General features: G+C 42.7%; 1 protein-coding gene and 1 long non-coding RNA gene across 3 annotated transcripts in view; one reads left to right on the forward strand and one right to left on the reverse strand.

Annotated features, from left to right (window-relative positions):
• Positions 1-19,698, reverse strand: part of Vwa8 (von Willebrand factor A domain containing 8) — a 347,144-nt gene that overhangs the window by 41,544 nt on the left and 285,902 nt on the right. The gene's annotated exons all lie outside the window — the stretch shown is intronic.
• LOC121143993 lies at positions 8-6,535 on the forward strand. The gene is made up of 2 exons (XR_005881320.1): positions 8-112; positions 5,379-6,535. It is a non-coding gene; the product is annotated as an uncharacterized LOC121143993 (long non-coding RNA).

Raw genomic sequence — 19,698 nt, forward strand, 5'->3', positions numbered from 1 at the left:
TTAGGAAGAAAGAGTATTACAAGACTCAGTGAAATTGACTTATATTTTTCTTTGAAGGTCCTATGCTATGTGAAGACACTCCCGAACTCGATCAGCAAGCAAAGCTTCCCAGGTAAATTTAGAGCGTTGTTACTATGACACACATTTGTGCCAAGTATCATTATTCTGAGCTACCCAGTGATCAGAAACAACGAGGGCGATGGCCATAACTAACCAAGGGCTCATCTCAGCAGGCGCGTGAACGGGCCATCCTTTCTTCACCGTTCTGAAGTCTCTGAGAAGAGCGAGTCTGTCCACTTCCCACGTATCCCTCAAACGGCCTCTTTTCCTAAGAAGACCGTCCTTCTGCTCGCTCTGCCTCCTCCTTCACCACATGTGCCTGGCTCCTCCCGTGCCACCTCAGGGTTACTGCAACAGCACTGGTCTTGGGAGGTTCTGGGCTTCAGGCAGCACAGCCGTGGGAAATGATAGTGGGCAGGTCCTGGGCCAAGGGTTCCACAGCATGGTTCATAATGAAGGGATGGAACACTTGGTCCAGGGTTATGAGGCTGAATGGGTAGCAAACCTTCCCTCCTTTGTACCCGTTCAGGGTCTGTCCTGTCCTGAAATTCTGTTTAAAAACATTTGATTTTATTTTATAGATATGGGTGTTTACCCGCACACATGAAAGTACATCATGTGTACAAACTATGCAGTTCCTTTTTTTTGTTTGTTTCTTTGCTCTTTTCTTCTTCTTCAATACAGGGTTTCTCTTTGTAACTCTGACTGTCCTGGAACTCTCTCTGTAGACCAGCCTGGCCTTGAACTCAGAGATCCACCTGTCTCTGCCTCCTGAGTGCCGGGATTAGAGGTGTGTGCCACCACTGCCGAGCAGGTCCTTAATTCTTTGTGACACTTAGGGATATCATCATGTCTCTCTCCTAAGGACATGATGGTTCCACAGGAACAAATGCTACACTGCATCAGGGCTGTCCTATGAAACAACAGAAACACATTCTACCCGCTTCTGTCTTATCTTGACATGATTTAAGCCATTTTCCTGGGAGAGACATAGAGAATGAGGGCAGGCATTTGCAAGCACAGACGTTAGACGAGGAAAGTGACCGAGAAAGAAGTCCTCATAGTGGTGTAAGGAGGGCTCACAGCAGAGAGCAAAGGGCTAAAGGCGGAGGGAGCCTCAGCTTCAGCCTCTCCTTGCTGTGTGACACTGGAAGTCGACTTCTTTACCTTTCTGGGCCTCGCTGTTGTCATTTTCCAAATAGAAACTCGAACTGTGTCCTTTCCAGCCTCATACTCTTCCCCCACCTACAACTACTTCAGTTCTAGTTCACAGGTCACGGGGCCAATTTCAATAAAACAAAGGTGAGTTTACAGAGCTGGAGGGACTGTCACTTAAACATGCAGCTCTCCTCCAGACTGACTCACTTACAGTTTCTCCCAGTGAGTGGCAGCTTGATGTCCTGGCAAAGAGAGTTCACGAGGAGTTAGAAAGCCGTCCTTTCTGGCACTAACTGGAGAATGGGTTTTGGTCAAAGTTCTTTATGTTGTCTCAGTTCCCTTGGAGTGGAAAGTGAGGAGGCCAGCATGTAAGTCAGTGCAGCTCCGCTGTGCGAGCTTGCTTCCCGTGATCGAGCAGTGTGAACCGTGCACAGGGGTCTGCCCTCGACTTTAGTACGGTTACCAGGGGTCACACCGTGGGAGAGGGAGGTAAAGGCTGCATGATGACTTCCATGAATGAGTCAGGAGAGGGTGCTGGAAAATGACCATCTGTACATCACATACAAGCTGGAGATCTGGGACATGACGGGTTCCACAGACTGACTTTTAAGCTACATCACTTAGTTGTCTCAGACAAAGCTTCACGTGCCTCAGTCTTCCTTGCCAGCAAGTACAGGAGTCTACCCTGAACCACGTGACTGTGCGCCTAGGCCCCTGAACGGGGCCTGAACCACACAGAGAATGGCCTACGTCACACAACTAGGATGCAGTTGATAAATTAGATATGGTAAAAGATAGATAATAACAATCAGTAATAAAGAGGACAGCTGCAATAAAGCTCCCAGCACCGCTACTCTTACACTTTAGGGCCATTGTTAAGTAAAATAAGTTACCCTGAACACAAGCCCTCACTGTGATACCACAATGGTGCTCCTGACAGGTAAGATGACAAGGGACCTAAGGCAGGTAGCACAGACTCATGTCCTCGGTGGGAAGCAGTGGGACAGTGCAAGACTTCATGGTGCTACCCAGACCAGAGCAGAGCAGAGACCTAAAACTTAGGTAGCATTTACATCTAGAATTTTTTTTTTCTGAGACAGGGTTTCTCTGTGGCTTTGGAGGCTGTCCTGGAACTAGCTCCTGTAGACCAGGCTGGTCACAGAGATCCGCCTGCCTTTGCTTTCCCAGTGCTGGGATTAAAAGTGTGTGCCACCACTGCCCGGCTTACATCTAGAATTTTTATTAGACGTTCCGGGAAATGAACCCATGGATAAAGACCTAAGGCACCACTGCAATTTACTTACTAAGGATAGGCAACGAGTCAGACACTGAGCTAAGACCTGTACTCAGTAACCAGTGTGGAGCATGGGGAGGAGAGCCTGGCCAGCATAGTGTACAGGGGTAGTTGCAGCTGATTGACAAGAGCTTGGGACAGGAAGATGAGACATGGAAGGCAATTTTGAATGAAGAGTGCCAGAAAGTACAGAGTGTAGCGATTCAGGCAGAAGGAGCAGACAGAAGGTGTCGAGCTGAAAATGGGCTTGAAGTTGACTGTACATGAGAACCCTCTGCCTGGGTTCAAACAGACCGATGTAGCACCCAGCACTATCTACCTGACACTAGATACTCACACAGGGTCATGATAAAGAGAGCTCTCATCCTAATGTCCACCCTGCTGAGCCAAACAACCCAACCAATCATTGCATACAAACAAAGTTTGTATAATTTAGCTATAATAACTTCAAAGTTACAGAGAAGCATTTACGTGCAAACAGCCTAGCAACCAGATGACCCCAAGTTCAATACTGTTTGGCTACCCATTAGCTGTGAAAGCTTGCACAAGGTTTAAACTCTAGAACCTATTTTTTATCTCACCATTTAGCCATTGCACAACACTTTAAAATTAGTCCGTACTAATTGTACAAAATAATGGGTTTGCAATGACATTTTCACTCATGCATATAATGCACTTTGATCAAGATTACCCCTTACTCCCACTCCCAGATTATTCATCTGGTAAGTAAAATAAGGCGTATCCTTTCTGGAGTTGTGAGTGTTTGGATAAAACATCAGCAAGTTGTGACTCCAGAGAAAGGAAATGAAGAACCCTTCAGACTTCAAGTTCTGAGTCTAGAGAAAAGAGGTCGCACTCTGATGCTATCTTTTACACCGTTTCCAGACTGGACCTTTTAATATCTGTGCAAGCGTGGATTAATGCACATCCAAATGTAAGGTACATTGACAATATGAAATAAGAGAGGAGAGAGGGAACTGGTTTGATTTTATTTTAGTACTCATTTTTGTAAACTCCTACAATTTCTGTGACTTTTATTTTATTTGTGCATGTATTTTCTAGCCACTGAAACCACAGTGAGTAACCTGGAAAGAATGTAGGACAGTGGCCATGAGGGGGGCAGAAAGAAGTGGAGAAGATACGCCAAGGAGTTTGGGGCTGAGGTTCTTGGGGAACTGGCAGAGACGAGCAATAGCACAGAGTTCAGAATCTGTTAGGGCACACGGTCAGAAGACGACAAATTAAACGGCCCACTGAACTCAGCAACTGCAGGGAGGAGGGGATGGAGTCAGAAGGAGAGCAAGCTGATGGAGGTCTGGGAGTAGAGCCAGTCCAGGCAGGTACAGGGTTATTTTTTAATTCTTTTTTAAATTCTATATTTAAATTAGAAACAAGCTTGTTTCACATGTCAGTCTCAGCTGCCTCTCCCTCCCCTCCTCCCCCACCCCCATCATCTCTCTCAGTTTCCCCCAATCCCCACTCTGTTCCCCAGGGAGGGTGAGGCCCTCCATGGGGGATCTCCAGAGTCTATCATTTCATTCAGGGCAGGGCCTAGGCCCTCCCCCAAGTGTCCAGGTTGAGAGAGCATCCCTCATTGTGGAATGGGCACCCAAAGTCCATTTGTGTGCCAGGGATAAATACTGATCTACTACCCAAAGCCCCATAGATTGCCTAGGTCTCCTCAATGACACCCACATTCAGAGGGTCTGGATCAGTCCCATGCTGGCCTCTCAGGCATCAGACTGGGGTCTAAGGTCTCCCCCTTGTTCAGGTCAGCTGTTTCTCTGGGTTTCACCAGCCCAGTGTTGACCCTTTGCTCATCACTCCGCCCTCTCTGTCACTGGATTCCAGTTCAGTTCAGTGTTTAGCTGTGGGTGTCTGCCTCTGCTTCTGCCTGTCACTGGATGGAGGTTCTAGGACGACATATAAGATAGTTGTCAAACTCATTATCAGGGAGGGTCTTTTAAGGTAGTCTCTTCACTATTGCTTAGTTTGCCAGTTGATGTCATCCTTGTACATCTCTGGACATCTCTCTAGTGCTAGATCTCCCCTCAAACCTAAAATGACTCCCTCTATCACGGTATCTCTCATCCTGCTCTCCTCTGTTCTTCCCCCAACTCAACCTTTCTGTTCCCCCATGTCTTCTTCTCCCCTCCTCTTCTCCCCCTCTCTTCTTCTTGGCTACCTCTCCACTTCCCCTCATGCTCCCGATTTTTATTTTGTACATATGAGTGTTTGCCTGCATGCGGGGATGTGTACCACCAGTGCCCACAGAGGCCAGGAGAGGGCATCAGATCGATCCCCTGGAACTGTAGTTACAGAGAGTTATTCGTTGCCATGTGGGTGCTGGGAATTGAACCTGGGTCTTCTGGAAGACTAGTCAGTGCTTTTAACCACCAAGCCATCTCTCCAGCCTCATTAGTTAGCATTCATAACTAGCCCTGCAGATAATGATTTTAAGAGGCTCTGCAGGGAACAGGTTAGGAAATCCACAAAGTTAAAGTAATGGGAGCCTGTTGTGTGGGGTTCTGGAAACTCAGTGTATTTACATGCTGCAAGAATGATCCCATAGAAGAGAGAAGGAAGATACTGGAAAGGAGCTACTGGATAGGGTGGGGAGCCTGTGAGGGTAGGCAAGGCCAGGCGAAGCCCAGACAGCTGCCGGAGGCTTCTGACTGGAGAAGCCGAAGGACCTCCTTTCTGGTAACTTCTTTGTTCTGTGGGAAATGCAGAATTAGAATCCTGTATGAGAAGGAATGTGTGTATGGGGGGGTGTGGAGGGGGGGCTCAGAACTCTTTATGGAGACTAGGCTTCAAAGACATTTTCAATCTCAGAATTTCTGAAAATCTACTATGTTCCTTTAAGTGGAGGTTTTGTACAGCATGGCTGTGTTTAGAGGTGACAGTCTGCTGGATGTGAAGAGACATCGATCGGGTGAGCTGAGAGCAGCAAGTTTTCCAAGTATGTGGAGGTGAGCGGAGGCCAGGAGAGGCACCACCAGGTGAGCAGCCCTCCCAGAGGAGAGCCTGGCTTCCCACTCAGCACTCCCACACCCTGTCCTCGCTACAACAGTCGCATCAACGCTTCATCCATTACTGTGTCCCCTGGTGTGTGTGGGGTGGTGTCAACAGATGCCCACAGCTGAGCTGAGCAGTGTGGACTCTCATGGAACACAACCTTTGGAATGGGGGTTTAAAGGACAGAGGAAACGCTATCTGGCTTATGCAAACTGGAAGACTGGCGTACAGCGAGGTGTCCCCTTGAGAACAAAGACTCTCAGATCTGAACAAATGGGCAGGTCACACTCCGACGTGCCTTGTTCCTTACGTAGACTGCGTGCACAGCCGCTCTGTTTTAGGGAACCCAGCAAAGAAAATTCAAGGAAATGAAAAGCACCCCTCCCCGCACTCCTATTCTTCTTAGATAACAAAGGACAGATAATTATCTAAAGTATTTCTCAACCTGAACAAAATGGAAAAGTGACCTTTTCTCTGTGTCTATTCGCTGCAGTGATGTCAGCAGCCAGGCAATGGGCAGGCTGAGGGAATGCTCAGAGGAGGTGGCCCTCGCTCCCCAGCCTGTCACAAATGCCATAAACACAGAACTACTTTAACAGGCAGCCAGACCTGGACTGCTCCCAGTCACCCCTAGGGAGTGATAAATGCTCTTGCTGGTAGACTTGCATAAACTGAGACGCAATGAATTTTTTTAAAGATACTCCCTGTGCTCAATAAACTTGAATGTTTCAAGCCTGAAGGATGGCTAGCCCAAGAAGGAAATTAATCAATCTGGCAAGAAAAACCAATCATTTGGAGTGCTGGTAGATTAACCTAAATGTAAAGGGTATTGAATTCAGTAATTTAAAAATCACATGCTTGCTAGTTGAAAATCCCCACTTCTAGCTTTATGCCATTTATAAAATGCACTTTGAGAGTAAGAGAGGGCAATGGGGATGTATGAATATGATCTGAGTATATTATATGCATGTTTGAAATGTCAATAAAAATCCATTATTTTACATAGTTAACATTACCACTAAGTAACAACACATAGTTAATACTGCTAAAACTATGAGAAGCACTGAATTGCTGCCTTGGCTACTTAGTGCTGGACCTGACCTGGGGCTCCGGTCTGGTCTGTTTCAAGACAAAAGCTACAGCACACTTCACAGTGTGATGCTCTGTTGTCTCCTGACAGCACAAAGGAAAGCCTGTCAACTCAGCGGACCATCCCAAGAACAAACGAACACTTCAGTTACTTTTGGGAAGTGAAGAACTGTTTGCTTATTTTACTTAAAAAGAAGCTAAAGCAGTCAAAGAGGACAGCGGAGCTTGGACCAGGGGAAGGAACCGGGGAGTCGTGTGAGACGTCACCCACTCTGTCCTCTCCCTGTCCACAGTCTGCTACAGAGGCCCCTTTCCTTCCCAGTGTCCTTGTTCTGCCTCACCACCACCAGCAGGGAGGACTTGGTCTTTAGTACCTGCCCGCATAGAGCTGGCCAATGCCATACTGCCGTTTGTGGGCAGTGCTGGCGGAAAACAGGACTGGAGCATTTGCTGGGGTAAAAGATGTATGACCAACACCTAAGTAAGAGTAGTAGTTTTTATATGGGAAAACAAACTTAAAAAATGTTTAACACGCGCGCACACACACACACACATACAGACACACAGATACACACACAGACACACACAGACACAGACACACACACACACACACACACGTACAGACGTACAGACGTATATGTGCCTATAGAGGCCAGAAGAGGGCATAATATCCTTGAGCTGGAATTACAAATAGCCCTGAGTCACCTGATATAGGTGTGAGGGAACTGAACTCAGGTTCCCAGGAAGAGTAGCAAGCACTGTTAACAGTTGCCCCATCTCTCCAGCCCCTGCGAATCTTAAAATCCAATGAACAGAACATAACTGAAATATTAATTCTGTAAACATAGCTAAGTCCAAAGCAGTTAGAGACTCACTTAAAAAAACAAAACTGACGTCTCAACATAAACCATTTTCAAACACCTTGAGAAACGCAATTGGTTGGAATTGACTGGAATTCTGACTTTCCTTATATGTACTATCTCAGACTTCAGTTACTGTAATGTCTGCACACTGGAAAGGGGCCAGCACTGCTGTGTGGTGTATTATTACTCATAATCACAATTCCATCCTATGTCCTCCAGTGCCTGGGACAATCCCCGTTAGTGCTGGTTGTCTCTGTATAATAATAGTGATAATAATTATAATAATAATAATTCACAAAGAGCTATTATTTTATTTAGAGACCTAGGGATGGGGAAGGACTGAAGAGATCGATGAGATCTGATGTTCTTGGCAGGGCAGATCTCCCTGTCCATATCACTAAAAAGTCTAGTTAAATGATTAAAAATACTGCCTTAGGTCTTAACAAACCAACTAGAAGGAAAATAGAGAAGCTTTATGTGTATATGTATATGTGTGTATGCACATGTGTATGTGTGTATGTTGTGTGTATGCATCTGTGTGTGCATGTTCTCTTGGTGTGGCCTTATGTGTATGTACTTGTACATAGAGGCTAGACGTTGATGTTGGGTGTCTGCTTGATTATTCTCTACCTTATATATTGAGGCAAGGTCTCTCAGTTGCACCCACACCCACCAATTTGCCTAGTCTGGCTAGGAACTTTGTCCCAGGGATCCTCTGTCTCTGACTACCGCATACTGGAATTACAGGCACCACTATACTGCCCAACTTTTATGTTGGTGACAGGATCTGAACTCTGGTCCTCATACTTACACATCAAGTACTTTACGAAATGAGCCATCTCCTGGTCTCCAAAGCTGCTTCCATAGGCTGCTTCCACAGAGTGATCACCTTGCACTGTGTGAACTTCACCCCCCCACCCCCAAGTGGCACTTGGAAGGAAATGCCGTGCAGCTGATGAGAAGGGGCTCTAGTGCTCACTCATTAGCCATTCACTTAATGACCATTTGTTGGGACTCTGTTACGTATCAGACACTGCACTAGGAGCTGGCTATTCAGAGAAGACCTTGGTATCTTTCCTTACTGTTGAGTAAAATGAGCCTGGTACCCTACCATCGCTGGCTTGTCTGAGAGGGTTGTATTGGTAATTTTTCTCCACGTGGAAACCCTTTTTCTAATTTCAGGTAGTGCTCGTGTGTGCTGGAAGAGGCTCTAGGGGCTGGCACTCCCACAGGATGCTTATAAGTAAAATTTTGGCAAATAAAACTCTAAAGAACCAATCATCTAAGAAATGAGAAATCTACACATACTTCTCTACTTCTTACTGCAGACAAAACTCAACATCTCCCTTCTGTAAGTCCACATACAGAGACCTCATCAAAATTTGATGAGTGTGTGTTACTAAGTATTATATTAAAACAAGATTTCACCTGTTTGGTTAGAATTACCCCCAAGATATTTTATGTTATTTGTGGCTATTGCAAAAGGTGATGTTTCTCTGATTTCTTTCTCAACATATATATTGTCTCTATATATAGTAGTTTGAGTCATTAAAAAAAGAAATTAAAGAAGATACCAGAAAATGAAAAGATCTCCCATGCTCTTGGATAGGTAGGATCAACATAGTAAAAACAGCAATCTCATCAAAAGCAATCTACAGATTCAAGCAATCCCTATAAAAATCCCAGCACAATTCTTCATAGTCCTTGAAAGGACAATTCTCAACTTTATATGGAAAAACAAAAGACCCAGGATAGCCAAAACAACCCTGTACAATAAAGGAACTTCAGGAGGTATCACCATACCTGACTTCAAGCTCTACTATAGAGCTATAGTAATGAAAACAGCTTGGTATTGGCACAAAAACAGACAGGTAGACTAATGGAATCGAATTGAAGACCCTGATATTAACCCACATACCTATGAATACCTGACCTTTGACAAAGAAGCTAAAATTATACAATGGAAAAAATAAAGCCTCTTTAACAAATGGTGCTGTCACAACTGGATGCTGGCATGTAGAAGACTGCAGATAGATCCGTATCTATCACCATGCACAAAACTTAAGTCCAAATGGATCAAAGATTATCAACATAAATCCAGCCACACTGAACCTCTAAGAAGAGAAAGTGGTACAGGAGACTGCTTCCTGAACATAACACCAGTAACACAGACACTGAGATCGACAATTAATTAATATATGGAACCTCCTGAAACTGCGAAGCTTCTGTAAGGCAAAAGACACAGTCAACAAGACAAAACGACAGTCCACAGAATGGGAAAAGTTCTTCACCAACCCCACATATGACAGAGGGCTGATCTTCAAAATTTACAAAGAACTCAAGAAGCTGTCCCCAAAACACCAAATAATTCAATTGAAAAGTGGGGTATGGAACTAAATAGAGAATTCTCAATAGAGGAGGCTAAAATGGCTGATAGACACTTAAGAAAGTGCTCAACATCTTTAGTCATCAGGGAAATGCAAATCAAAACAACTCTGAGATACCATCTTACTCCTGTCAGAATGGCTAAAATCAAAAACACCAATAACAGTTTATGCTGGAGAGGATGTGGAGAAAGGGGAACACTCCTCCACTGCTGGTGGGAGTACTAACTTGTACAGCCACTATGGAAATCAGTGTGGAGATTCCTCAGGAAAATGGGAATGAGTCTACCACAAGATCCAGCAATTCCACTCTTAGGCATATACCCAATGGACTTTGGGAGCCCATTTCACATGAAGGGATGCTCTCTCAACCTGGACACATGGGGGAGGGCCTAGGCGCTGCTCTAAAGGATATGACAGACTTTAGGGATCTCCATGGAAGGCCTCACCCTCCCTGGGGAGCAGAAGGGGGATGGGGCGGAAGGTTGGGGGGGGTTGTTAGGAGGCAGGGAAAGAGGGGAGGGAGAGGGACATGGGATTGACATGTGAAGCAAGCTTCTTTCTAATTTAAATTTTTTTAAAAGTGAAAAAACAAAACAAAAATAAAAAACAAGATTTCCCTAATTAATTGAGGTATAAGTCTTGGGAGAATCCTTGGAAGGTCTTGAAGAGATTTTCCTCTAATCTGCATGGGAAACTGAAGCATGTTGCACCTAAGAAGACACAGAATGAAGGTAGCAGCTTGCCTGCTTGTTGTGTGCATTTTTCTAGAATCGACGATGTATATTTTGTCCAGTTCTAACAGATGTATTGTTGGTATTCAAAAATACTTTCTAACGTGGTTAAAAGCATAGACATTGCAACTTGTTTGCCTGGATTTAAACCCTAGCTCTTGATCCATAACTAGGAAAGGAACCACATCTACAAGAATGATGAAGGCACAGGTCTCACAGGGTCACTAGGGACTAAAGGAAATTACACGGAATCGCTTGGTCACACCAAGAGCTGTCTGGACTATCCATTATTATCCTATAATTTCTGTGAGTGGAAAGTATGGCATAGTGTAGATCATTCTTTTTTTTTAACTAGCAATATATTAGCTATGTATCATGGTAATATTAGCACTGGAGAAAAATAAGTCAGGATTTTAATCAAGAATGTTTTGTGAAATTTGGGTTGTATAAAATTCCTTAGTCTGTCAAGATCTTTTAACTCCCGGGACCTCACCTGGGGAGTTCAGTGTTGCTGTGGAGACTATAAACACCAGGCTGATGCCTCCTCACTTGGGCAGTCAGGCTGGGACCACAGAGGGTCACTTTTGTGACTCTGCAGCTGGGATTAGAGCTCCCTTGCTTTAGAGCTCCTGACAATACGTTTGCTCCAAAGGGGATTAAAGACATTTCCCACAGGGAGCAGTCCACATGACCGCTCTAAGCAAGACTTGAGAGAAAAACGATACCTTAAGGAAAGGAGAAGAATAAGTTCGGATGCTGAGGAAAAGTCTGGTTTTTTTGTCTACTAATTCCAAATATAAGTTTGCACTTGAATCTCTTCCACTTGTTTAAAAATATTTTAAGTCAGATGCAAACTTTCTGTTTATTTCTTGGCATGCATCTAAAAGAAAGAAAACATGTTCCCCAAAATGTAGAGAAGGGAATGTGTACTGTTTTCCTCCTCATGAAAACATCTAGAAGTTTCTGTTTTTCACCTGTCAAGTTGGGACTGAGAATGAAATTGTCTGCTGAGGGGCATGAAAGCGTTTGTTAGCTCATTCGGTCAGAGGGCCTGCTGCTGAGCTCTGGCCACACGCCTGGGCTGTGCACAGCACAGCAGCCTGGTTTACAGCCCAGACACTCACTGTTGGGATATTCTCTCTGCCTAGTCTCAGTCCCTCTGGACCAGCTTCTCTCCACCCAATTTTGTCCCTGCAGCCGCTGTGAAATAACCACGCTGAGACTTAATATTTATAATTGCTTGGCCATTGGCTTAGACTTCTTACTGGCTAGCTCTTTCTTAATTATTAACCCATAACTATTAACCTGTGTATTTCCACGCAGCCTTATCTTACCAGAGAATGACCAGGCATCCTACCTTCCCAGTAGCTACATGGCAGTTCTCCGACCCTTTCCTTTCTCTGTCCCCGTTCAGATTTCCCAACTGGCTAAATCCTGCCTGTCCATTGGCCGAAACAGCTTTATTCATCAACCAATAAGAGAAACATATATTCACAGCATACAGAAGGACATCCCCTATTACCTTACATAGACCACTGCTAATATTCATAATTCTCCATATTGAGCACAGCCATTTCCACTATCTTGGGCAGGGAAGTAAGACTCAGACTAGAAAACAGCAATAAAAGTTCCCATGCTGTGGTGACCCTCCAACAATGAAGTTAATTCGTTGCTACTTCATTACTGTAATTGTGCTACTGTTAAGAATCATGATGTAAATATCTGATATGTAACCCAAAGGGGTTGCCACTCCTAGGTTGAGAATCACAGGTATACTCACTGCAGGACAAACTGTTAATGCCAAGCCCAGTTCTTGTCACTCTAAAAGCCAGGTTGAGCTGATCCATTAGACTGCATTATACTGGCTTTTAATAGTAACTATGTTGTTGCAAGTTCCAGAATTCAATGTTTTCTAAAGTGCACTGTGGTTTAGGAAAAGTGTCAAAAATACATTAATGTCTTCCCATTTAATTATGTGTCAGATTTACAGAAATCTATGGATGCCAGTAGGAGGTATTTCAGAGGCCACTGTACCTTCTAGAAGCTATTTACAGAAAGGCTGAACTAGCCTTCTATCAGACAACCACAGGCAGGCTCTGCAGGCTCAATGCCTCCTGTGGCTCAGCTATGACTAGGTGATTTCTTTGTCTAGGACACTGGGTATATTATATAATCCCTAAAGGTAGTATTGTAAATGGGACATATGTAAATGGGGGCATTGCCTGGGTCACAAGGAGGAACCTTGCTGGCATGGAAAGGTCTCTTACCTTCCCCAAGCCCAGGCTTCTAACAAAGGCAGCAAGACACATTGTAACTCTTGGTGACAGAGAAAAGCAGTCCCATAGAAATCCCTCAGAGCAGATGGGTCAGCAACCGATGGTGCTGCTCTTGACAAAATCCAGGACCTAAATACAGGTGAGAAGCTTTAATGATGCTTAAAAAAATGTAAGTCAGCTTTTGGGTAGCTGAAGAGGGGTTTGAATAACGATCTCTAACCCATAGGTAACGAACACAAACCTCTCAAAGGACAACTCAACAGATTTTCTTAAATACCTCAGGATATGTTCATTTAAAAGACCCTCTTTTTGAAAGAAAATATTTTAAAAAATTCAAAAACTAGTATTTGTAACTGGCCCTGACCTTACTTCAGGCATTTCTTTAACAGATGTTTAGTGGGTGTGCAATCAGTTTGGGGAACTGTGCTGGCCCTGGGCATGAGGTGCTGTGAAAACTGGTAATCTGGTAATGAACAAGTATTAATCAAAGACTTGAGGTGCAGCTGACTGAAGCCTAAGCTCATTATGAAACCGGAGAAGACGCTGACTGCCGTCTTGGAGATTTGCATAGTTAGCAGCAGCAAAGGGCTCTCCCCAGCAGGGCAGGAAAGGGCTTCTGTGCCATGCACAATACCCTGTGTGCAGTCTTCGACTTCCTGAGCCTGATGGTTAACTAATTAGGGTGGTAAAAACAGATTCTCTTTTTTTAGCCTTGGAACAAGCACAATCTAAAGAATTTTCGGAAGCTTGAGTTTATGATATTTATCTGGTTCAGGTTTTTAAAATATTTCTTTTTTTTAATTAATTTATTTTCTTCTGTCAACAAGTAAGCTTTTCTTTTCTCGTGGACAGTAATGGTGTTTCTGAAATAGCTCTTCCCTTGACATTACTGGGGAGGGAGAATGGGAGGGGGCATTATTTCCCCAGAAAAGTAAACAAGGGAATAAAAACAAGGTGACTCAAAGGATGAGGAAGTCTGTTTTTCTAGAGAACAAAAGATTCTTTCACAGTATGTCAAAGACTTAACTGTGGACTTTCCTGAATGTAAACACTGTTCAAATGGCAAAAGGAATCTCATCTATGCCTATAAAAGGTCTCGAACAATAGTTCTTGCTTGAAGCTACATTTAGCACACAGTAAAACAACCTTTTCCTCAAATATGCTGCCCACAGACCTGAGAGGTTTAACCATCCCAGGAGAAGCACAGTTCTGATGACTCACAGAGCAGCCATCACATCCTGTGGATGAGAGTGTGCTAAAGGAGCCCTCACAATGATGGACAGCCTTCGGGAATAAGGACCACTTAGCGGCAGTTTAAACAGCAGCCTGATGCTTTCCCTCAGTGGAGGGGTTTAAGGCCCACAGGGTAGATGGAGCACAGTGCTATGATTGCAGAAGAGGGATATTAGCATTGTAAACCAAGAGGAAGGAGTGATAGTTAAATATTTTCCATTTTAAAGTTTTATTGTTTATACATCTCATAGTTGTAGTAAATTAAAAGGGCACTAATTATAATACTTAATGGAGCTATTTGCTAATGAACCACATTACATGATTATTATGGAAACACCAAACCCTTCTCAGATTTGGCAGGCATCTTATTATCACCATGTCAGCTCAAATCCTACACAGCCAACCCTGGGGTTCTCTGTTGTATATTCCTAGGAAATGCTCTAAAGAGTTTAACAAATGGCAGAGATTGTTTAGATTTTATTTGAGGTTTTCTCTTTTCAAATAATGAGTATTAAACTTCAAGGTGTTCTATAGGTCCCAGTTAGTTGAAATGGATGTGTGTGGTGCTGGGTTGGAGGACAGTAAGTGAGGCAGGGTTGGGTTTTTTGGTTTGTTTGTTTTTGAGGTCCTCTTCTGTGGCATTCCCTTTTGTGCCTCTGTATCCTTGGGTCTGAGCAGGGTCAGTCTTTCTCAGATCACAAAGGACACCGGAAGCCCCTGTGATTTATGAGACTCCTAAAATATCAATATTGTCCATTAAGGGCAATGTACTCTGTTCACATTTCCAGTCTTATCCCTTTCATTTTATGTGAAGAACAGTGAGGCTTGTCCAGTGGGCTGCTGTCACAGAGCAAGTGCAGCGAGGCCAGGGTTCATCTGCTTTCACTCTAGAGCTGGGTCTTCTATGGGTTATGCGCTGCCTCTGTCTCAAGATTTTCATAGTAATAAACAGACATGACACAAAATGAGCCAATGCCGTCTATAGCTTTGCTCACTGTGAGAGAGAAGAGGTGTGATCCTTAGAGTTTGTCCAATCTCCCCTCATCTAGCAGGACAGATTTGCCAGTCTGGGAAGAGACAAGAACACCCATTGGCCTACACAATACAAGGGGATTGAGTCACTAAGTATTAATTATGCAGTAGAGCCTGGGTAGAGTCTACCTTGGTGAAGTAAGCTTCGTGGTCTCTGACTACCTCCATAAGAAGGACTCAGGCATGCTTCCCCCTGCTCTGCCTCCTTTGCTCGAATTTGAAGGAATGGGATGGTCAGGTTTGGCTGTCTACACGCACCACTTAGAATCTGGGGAGGTACTAGGGACATCTGCTCCGTTCTCTCAGATCAAGGGCCCTCCAATCCCTGCTCAGTTTCTACTACTCTTGCACTAAGAAGAACTGAGGACTGGTTCATTTACTAACATATAAGTTCAAATAATTGGTATTTTGAGTGGCATCTGATCAGTCATCTTTTCTTCCAGTTTCCTTGAGTTGAAAAGGTGTCAGTGAAAGGAAGCTTTAGGTCTCAGCCTACACCATATGATATCTTTAATACCTCAAATTGCCTGTGGCAACTTAAGAGACTACTAGTAACCTGAAAACCTTTTTCAAGGCGCCTGCAGCCAAGCCCAACAACCTGAGTTCGAGCCCCAGAACACACATGGTAGGAGAGAATCAAATCCTCTGACCTGTACACTCTCTCTCTCTCTCTCTCTCTCTCTCTCTCTCTCTCTCTCTCTCTCTCTCTCTCTCTCTCTCTCACACACACACACACACAGCAATTTTAAAAAGCCTAATCCTCAAAAAAATTCAAGACCAGACAGTGTCACCTCTAAGTTCTATCACACATTTAAGGAGTTAAGAACAATTTTTTATAAACTCTTCTAAAAGCAGAAAGAGAAAAGGGAGGCCATTTGTCAACTGACTCCATGAGTCAATGTGACTTTGATGCCAAAATCAGAAAAAAGCCATTAAACAAAACAAATTCTATAGACCAATATCCACATTTTAGTATAAGCATGAAAATCTTTCAACAAAACAATAGGAAACTGAAACCAGTACTATATATAAGAACAGGATTATGTATTATGACCTAGTGGACTTTAACTCTGGAATGCAAGGTTGAGCTTATACATGAATATATTTATAATCACATTGCTTTGGAATAAAGAGTAAAAATACATGATTATCTTAATAGATGCATAGATGCATAAAAACCATTTGATGAAATTCATGATAAAGACACTCAACAAATGAGAAATGGAAGAAAATTCAACAACTCAATAAAAGTCATGTATGAAATATGCAAAGATAACATGACAGCTGTCATGTTAAAAAGTAAGGGCTTTCTCTCTACTGATAATGAACAAGATGAGGCTATTCCCACCATGTCCACTCAACACTGTACTAGAGGATTTTTCCAGGAGTAGGCAAAAGTATTAAATAAAAGGTGTTCAAATGGAAAAGTAAACTACCTCTGCCTGCACACAGCACAGTCTTGTATAAACAGAATGCCTTCAGTATGAGTGGTACCACATGCTTGTAATCACAGCACTCAGGAGGCTGAGGCTGGAAACTGCTCTGAGTTCCAGGCCAGCCTGGTCTACAGAGTGAGATTCTGTTTCAAAATAATCAATCAATCAACCAACCAATCAACCAATCGACCAGACACAAATAAATAGGAAAATCCCAAGAGATCTACTAAATCTATTAGAACAAGTTATCGGAACAGAGATGTTGCAGAACAAAAGATCAATAACTAAATATTATTTCCATATACTAGTAATAATCCAAGATTAAAATTGAGAAAATTTCATTTCCAACAGTATTAAAAAGGAGAAAACATTGTAAAACCTATAATCTGAAAAATACAGAACATTATTGAAAGAAACATAAGGACCTCAATAAATAGAAGAACATGCAAATTCATGAATCAGAAGAGCTAGTGTTGTTAAGATGAAAAAATTTTCTACATTCACCTAAGGATTTCATATAATCTTTATTAATATCCTGCCTGGGTTCCTGGTCAAAACTGATAATGCAGTGCTAAAATTTGTATGGAAATGCAAGGGAACCAAGACAACCCAAATTGTTAAGGACCTTACTCTCTCACACTCTAACACACTCACAAAGGCACTGTAATCAAGACACAGTATTGACACAGGCTGTTTCTTGGTCAGATGGTTTTGTACATATACCAAGACAATTCAGTTGTTTTCACATTGTCCAAACAAAAGGTGCTAAGATAATTGGATCTCCATAGATGAAAGAATTAACTTGGGTTCCTTATCTTATACTATACAAAAATTAGTTCAAAATGGATCAAAGGCTTAAATCTATACAACTCTTAGAAAAACATAGAGGTGGACATTTGTGATTTTTGGATGAGGCATTGGAGTTTTTGATATGATACCAAAAGTAATTGTGTTGGCTAGATTTATGCCAACTTGACACAAACTATAGTCATCTGAGAGGCAGAAACCTTCTTAATTAGTGATTTATGGGGTAAGGGAGGACGCAGCCCATTATGCTGTGTGACCTTGGGTTTTAAAAGAAAGCAGACTAAGTAAGTCAGTAAGCAGCACCCTCCATGGTTTCTGCATGAACTCCTGTCTTCAGGTTTCTGCCCTACTTGAGGTCCTTTCCTGACTTCCTTTGATGATGAATAGCAATATGGAAGTATAAGCCAAATAAACCCCTCCCTCCCCAACTTGCTTTTTGGTCATGGTGTTTCATCACAACAGTAGTAACCCTAAATAAGACAGTAACCAAAGGAAAAATAGATAACATTGGGTATATCCAATTAGAAACTTTTATGCTCCAGTGGGTACTATTAGGAAAGAGAAAATATAGCCACAGAAAGAGAACATGTTTTTGTAAGCTATAACCTGATTAGAGATTTTATAAAAATAACTTTGATAACAGAATAGCAAAAAGACATCCCAAATGAAAAATGGACAAAGGATTTGAATAGCTATTTCTCTGAAGATATACAAACAGCCAACAGCAAGATGAAAAGACAGATGTACAACGCTGTTAGCTATTGGGAATGGCAAGTCAAAACCATGAGATACGACTTCATAGACATTAGGATGGAAAGACAGAAAGTAACAACTGCTATCAAAAAATGTGAAGAAAGAGGAGCCTGTAAAATAGAACAGCTGTTTTGAAAAACAGTCATACATTTCCTTCAAAAGTTCAACATAGGATTTCCATATGACCTAGCTACTCCACTTCCAGGTACATATGCAAAGTGACTGAAACCTATGCCCAGAGAAAAGCACACATACTAATGCTCAAAATCCCAAAGTAGAAACAGCACATATGTCTATAAATGAACAATTAAAATGAGGCATACCACTGCCAGGTGGAAGTGCCTTTAATCCCGGCACTAGGGTGCTGTGGGATAACCACTCTGTATGCTGTGAATATGTTTTTATTACCACTGGTTAATAAAGATGATGATTTGACCAATAGCAAGGCAGAATAGAACCAGGTGGGAAATCCAAGCAGAGATAGAGGGAGAAGGGTGGAGTCAGGAGAGATGCCAGCAGCCACTGGGGAAGCAAGATGTGAGGTAACAAGCCACGAGGCTCATGGTAAAATCTAGACTAATAGAAATGGGTTAAATTAAGTTGTAAGAGCTAGTTAGTAATAAGCCTGAGCTAGTAGGCCAACAGTTTGTAATTAATATTAAGCCTCTGAGTGATTGTTTTAAAAGCAGCTGTGGGGCCTGGAGGGATATAGAAAAGCCCCCCTTTTACACTCAGGAGGCAAAGGTAGGCAGATCTCTGAATTGAAAGCCAGCCTGCTCTAGAGTTAGTTCCAGGAGAGCCAGGGCTACACAGAGAAATTCTGTCTCAAAAAACAACAACAAGCAAAATAACAAACTCCTCCCCCCAAGTGAGCTATACCTATGCAACGGCATATTATTCAGAATGAAAGAAATTGAAAAGCTTAAGTATATTATAGCATGGATGTACCTTAAAACATTATGATAAGTGAATGAAGCCTATCATAAAGACCTACATAACATAGATTTTTATTTTTTTGTAAAATGTTCAGAATTGGCAAATCCACCAAGACAGGAAGCAGGTTAGGAGCTACCTGTAACGCTGTAAACGTGAAATCATAGCATACAATTCTGGAAGGTTTCTGATCAAGAATGGCATGTTTAAGACACAAGACATGATGATTGACTTGAGCAGTTTAGTAGACCAGACGGAAGGAGGAAAACTCTAGATGGCAAATTTCCCTTGTCAGCCAAGGGTTAGATAGTCCGCCATTCTTGGTGAACTATTTTTTTTTTTCTTTACATGCTTGAGAACCTGAACAACTTTAATCTGAAGACCTGAAATCTCAAATCTGACCTCTTTTGGGTGGCTGACTGGCAGCTATGAGTGGAAAATTCCACACCAGAATCAGTGATGGGCACAATCAGTACATTGACACATCAAAAATACTGTGTGAAGTTGCCTTCAGGAATGGGATCTCAAGTTTAGATTTCAGTGCCATCCCAAAGACATTTCATCATTTATACAAACATTCCAAAATGTGAAAGAACCTGAAGTTTGCCACACTTTCTGTCAAAAGCAT

The sequence above is a fragment of the Mesocricetus auratus genome, unplaced genomic scaffold (assembly GCF_017639785.1).
Source record: "Mesocricetus auratus isolate SY011 unplaced genomic scaffold, BCM_Maur_2.0 Super-Scaffold_2245, whole genome shotgun sequence".
Taxonomy (NCBI): Eukaryota; Metazoa; Chordata; class Mammalia; order Rodentia; family Cricetidae; genus Mesocricetus; species Mesocricetus auratus.